Raw genomic sequence first — 5,393 nt, forward strand, 5'->3', positions numbered from 1 at the left:
TCGAAGGTTTTAAACTGTATAATTGGATGTCAATGATCGTGACAACCAATCATCATGTTCCGTTATGGTATATCATGGATTCTGTGTACGTTGCCCTGAATTGCTGGATTGTGGAATTATCGTCTATAGAAGACTCGAGTTTGTTTTGGTAGTAGGAAGAACAATGAAGTGATTATCTATCTGTTCCAGTTGTAGATCTTTTGGGTTCCTTGTCATTAGTTGGGATAGTAGAAGGATGTGGAATTGTATGAAGGGAAGGTACTTTGGGATACGACAATCTTGGTCGAGAGTAGTAAAGTGCTTCATCTAGTTTGGGATGTGAGCACCCGGTATCGTTTGATCAGAGGATCATAGTCCATTAAGCTCAATGTGGTGGTGATTAGGTAGGAATATTGTGGGATGGCTAGGTAATCCAGTGATTATGAAGTTATAAGAATGTAGATGAATCCAAGTGATGGATGGTCACTTGGGGCTGTCGGGGATAGTTCCAAGTGCGAGCTACTTTAGAATTTGTGCCCATGATAGAGTTTTGGATAGATATATTTGGAGGGAGCGCCAGGGTCCCTTGAGTCTGGGAAGAATCCAAGATAGGTCAGGCTTGTGAGTGTGGAGCAGACTACCGTTTGGCCAAAAGGGCCTTGAACGACTAATCAGGTGGTGCGGATAAGATATTGTTTGATTAAGGATTAACTGGGTAGGCCAGTCAGCATGGTATCATCCTAAGTCAACTAGAGAGCCAATTTTGGTTGCGAGAAGGTTCAGGGTTAAGCAAGGAATAATGTTCCTTGGTCAGTGATGAGCATCAGAGCAAATGATACGGATTCATGGCTAGGTTCAGGTCGAGGGTTGTGTTAGGACCTCTCTGCCTGTTCTTGTTTGATGAATGTTTTGGGGTCTGAAGCACAATCCGAACACCTAATATAGTCTGATAGAATGGCGTTTTGATTCGTAGAGTTTTCAGTTAGTGTGCACTTGAGAGGGTGATGTAAGACTGCGGATCAGCCGTAGCGTTCCCCAAGTCAGTGTGCGATTTCAGGGGTGATGTAAGACTGCGGAGCAGCCGTAGCATTCCCCAAGTCAATGTGTGATTTCAGGGGTGATGTAAGACTGCGGAGCAGCCATAGCATTCCCCAAGTTAGTGTGCAGTTGCGAGGGTAACATAAGATTGCAGATCACCCGTAGCATTTCCCAAGTTAGTGTGCAGTTGTGGGAGTGATGTAATACCGTGAAGCGATCGTAGCATTCATTAGGTTGGTAGGCGATGGCAACAGGGATGGAAGTCTATGCCTTGGCTCATGGTATTCTCTAAGATGATTTAGATCATCACGGGGTTGGGTGAAGGGTTGTGAGTGGGCCTCAACGTTTGTAATTCCTGGGAGATTATAGGCTAAGTTGGGGCCAAATGTGATGTGCGTACTCGGTTCGGTTTATAGCCATCACTAGGGTTAACCGGACTTGGTGATCGTTCGAGCATTGGTTTATTGAATTGTCCTTCATTGGGAGTGAATGATTGATGGATTCATGTTGACGGATAGATAAAGACCACCTCTATCTATTCAGTTTTTGAGTCTAGAGCTGACTTTGTTTTCGATGACGATTTTTCGGTACCAGTAAGTCGTCGGGGCGTATATGTTTCGGGTATGAAGTTCAGTAGGGTTTGGGATATAAAGTTGAGTCACTGTGGAAATGGTTTGGAGTAGTTTTGCCTTCCTGGGAGTAAGACATCGAGTTGGATTTACATTTTCAGGTGTAGCGGTTGGACACTCGTAGGCTTAGAACAAAGTTGAGGTTCATTATTCGTTAGTGCTTGTAATTTCCGCGATTTTGGGTTCGACAGCAGTAAGGCTAGATGGTTATTAGAGTGAGGTGACTTTCCCAGTCATCTTCATGATTCAGGGAGTTCAGTCAGGATCATTTGGTTCGGCAGAAGAGATAGTAAGGAATGATTTCGATGACAAAATCTAATTTTAATGGGGGAGAGTTGTAACACCCTTTTCGGGTTGTTTCATATTTCGGGGCCGTGACCCGAAGATCAAGTATCATAAGTCCTCAGACTTTGGTAACGAGAGGTATAGACCCGTTGAAATGTGGGTAATGTAGATTATGTGATCCAAGAGTTTGGTTTGTGCTTTGAAGTCAAAGGGTAAAATGGGAAAGTAGTGTTTCAGACTTCTTTTATGAATTTTGGATTTTATTTCGCTGTGTTTGAAGTAAAAATTAATTAAATTGGGTTTTAGAGATCCGCAATACCTTTCCGTGGATATAAAGATCGTCGAAATCAGAGTTGAAATGAAGAAGTTATGCAGGGGGAGTACGTTGGGCGTACTAGGGTATCATGAGTACGCTGGGCGTACCAGGAGTATGCAGGGGGTACGCAATCAGTTCCCAAACCCTATTTCCATGGTTTGAGACCTATTTAAGCTCCTTAACTCCCCCAAAACCATTCCATTCTCAGCCTCCACCTCTCCGACACCCTCCCATGAAACCCTAACCCTAGTTTGATCCTTGTGATCTAAAGGAAGGTGTTATTGAGTGCTTTGGAGTGTGCATGGTGCACCTTGGAAATGAATGAACTCTTTGGATAAGTGTTGGCTGCATTGGAGCTTGTAGATCTGGACTTTGTTCACCTTGATCTCTCTTCAAGAGGTATAAATTTTGAATCTTGATGATGCATTTGTTAGATCTAGCTAGTTTTGGATATTATGAGCTTTTGGTCATTTTAGTGCATAAAGTTTAGATCTTGAAAGTTTGTGACCTTCTTATGGATAAAGTTTGAAACTTTATTTATCTAAACATCATTGTGATTCAGATCTGAAGGTTGGAGACTTGGACTTAATGGATTAAGTTGAAAAGATGCGCTTTTTGGTCCCTTTGATATTTAAAGTCTAGATCTTGGTGGTTTGAACCATTCTAATGGATAAAGTTGGAGATTTTATCCATTATGGAGTTATTAGGATCAATAAAAATGTGATCTTGATCCTTTTATTCCTTCCATGAAAGTGTCATGATGTCTTAATTGAAAGAACCCCTTTCTATACTTTCATATTTCTGAAAGACCCAAACTTTCATACTTGACAATATAGTTACTCCAAAACATGCTACATGCATATTCATAAAACAATATTTTTACATTGATAAAGTCATTACAAAAGATTGGATACAAACCGACTATGTTTTGAGATTTTACATGACTACCCAGGATATTGTAAAACTATACAAACCTAAACCAAAATACAAAAAAATAATATTACAACTATTCTAAGTTTTCCAACTATACTGGGTGCTTATTGCCTGCATTATGTTAAAACATTGGGAGGGGTAAGCGATAACGCTTAGTGAGTTCAATAATAGATACAATATAACGTTATGCCATATATATACCAATATGGCAGAAGCAAATAGGAGCAAGGAACAACAAAGGCATAATGTGATAAGTTTTCCCTAACAATTATTGATTTGATTCAAATATATACAATCATTGAGACATAACAATTTCCATACTTGATAAACATCAATAACGCTTCGGCCCAAATGGCACTGAAGACAAACAATTTTTGATTAACATTAAGGTAGATTTCAGGTTTTCACGCCCTGTCTAACCTTCTACCAATGCCATAGAATAAAGTCATTCACTTACTGGGGGACATGCTCTACATGGCCAGAGGCTACATACCAGTACCACTGTGAATCTGAGTTCTTAAACTGATCACATGGTCAAAGGTATAGCTTTGTTATCATAAATAGCAGAAATAAAAATAACACGGGAAAATACTCAGGAATATTATTCTACCGAAGCGAAAGTGATGCCTATGTCATACACTTCATGGTCAACGGTTCATACCAATACCCAAGTGATGCCTATGTCATACACTTCAAGTCAGAGGTACAGCCTTGCTACAAAAATAGCGGATACAACAACTCTAGAGGATAACATGGAAAAGCACATAGCGCATATAACACATAACATACAATTGTTTCTACATATTAAACTCACCGTGAATTAACCGGGGGTCAAAATAATAATTTGGGCAGCACTTCGGCTCTAAATATGACTTTCGTCGTTGAAAACCGGGAGTTTTCTTGAAAACCGGGCTCTGCGAAGGTAGAGCTTCGAAACCGAAAAGATAAATTTTCCGGGCTTCTCGGGAATCTCGGGGCGCGTTTCGGGCTTTGGAATAAGTACCGGGGCTTCGGGGGAAGTTAGAATGAAAGTAAATATAGGTGCGAGCCTCGGATCCGAAGCGAGGAGAGGGGGGCATGTGTGCGAGGCTCGGAACACGCGGCAGCAGGGCGAAGCTTCGGCCGGAGAGCTGGCTGCTTCGGATTAGGCCTCCTCCTCGGTCGAATCAGGAGCTTACACGAGGGTCGAATCACGTGGGAGCATGCGAGGATCACGTGGCTTCCTTCGGACACTTGTGCGACACGCGTCGCTTCTCGGACCTGCCACTCAGCAGCTTCGGACACGTGGCCAACTCCGAGCGAGGGTGACGTGGCAATCACTAGTCATGCGATTTTTCTCGAAAATTGTGCCAAATCTTGTAAAATCCATAACTTTCTCATACGAGCTCCGTTTTTGACGTTCTTTATATGCACGCGTAGAGAAAATTATGCTCTACAACTTTCGTTTAGACTTCGTCAGAAAATTTTGACTTTATTTTTATATTATTATTTTTAACAGACCGGGACTGGTAAATCCGTTAAAAATTCATAACTTCTTCATCCGACGTCCGTTTTCGTCAGACTTTTTACCGTTGTACTACTAATGACGAGACCTTCGATTCTCGTTTAGGTTGTGTTGGATAAAAATCACTCGATCAAAAATTCGAGTTTTTAGCTATCTACTACTAAGCTGAAACTTGTAAAAATCATAACTTCCTCATACGAAGTCAGATTTTGGCGTTCTTTTTATCAAAATTCTCGGTTTAACGAATACTACGACTTTCATTTAGATCACTAAGGCTAAAAAGTAGTTTATCAAAAACTCACTTTTTACGTCATTCGGCACCGTGCCGGTTTTATTGCGGATCTTCGATTGGTCATAACTTCTTCGTTATAACTCGGATTTCGACGAGGTTTTCGCCTACGTGTTTCTAACGAGATTATCTACAACTTTCAATAATAAAATTTTACTTATTTCAAATTTTATATTTTCGCTAAATTTCACTATTTGGCTTTTAATTGGAATCTCATAAGACTTCCAATATTTTATGAGTGATTCTAAACATAGTTTTACTTCATTTCTAGTAAAAACTATCTGTTAGAACTTAACACTCAATTTCTCATAATATTTCATAATATTATTAACTTTTTAATTTACATAACACGATTTCAAAACGTGTACGTTATATTAATGGATTAATAAGTTATGGTTTTGGCTTTTAGACCATTTCTAG

The sequence above is a fragment of the Lactuca virosa genome, chromosome 7, assembly GCF_052849685.1.
Source record: "Lactuca virosa cultivar CGN04683 chromosome 7, Lactuca_virosa_CGN04683_v6, whole genome shotgun sequence".
NCBI lineage: Eukaryota > Viridiplantae > Streptophyta > Magnoliopsida > Asterales > Asteraceae > Lactuca > Lactuca virosa.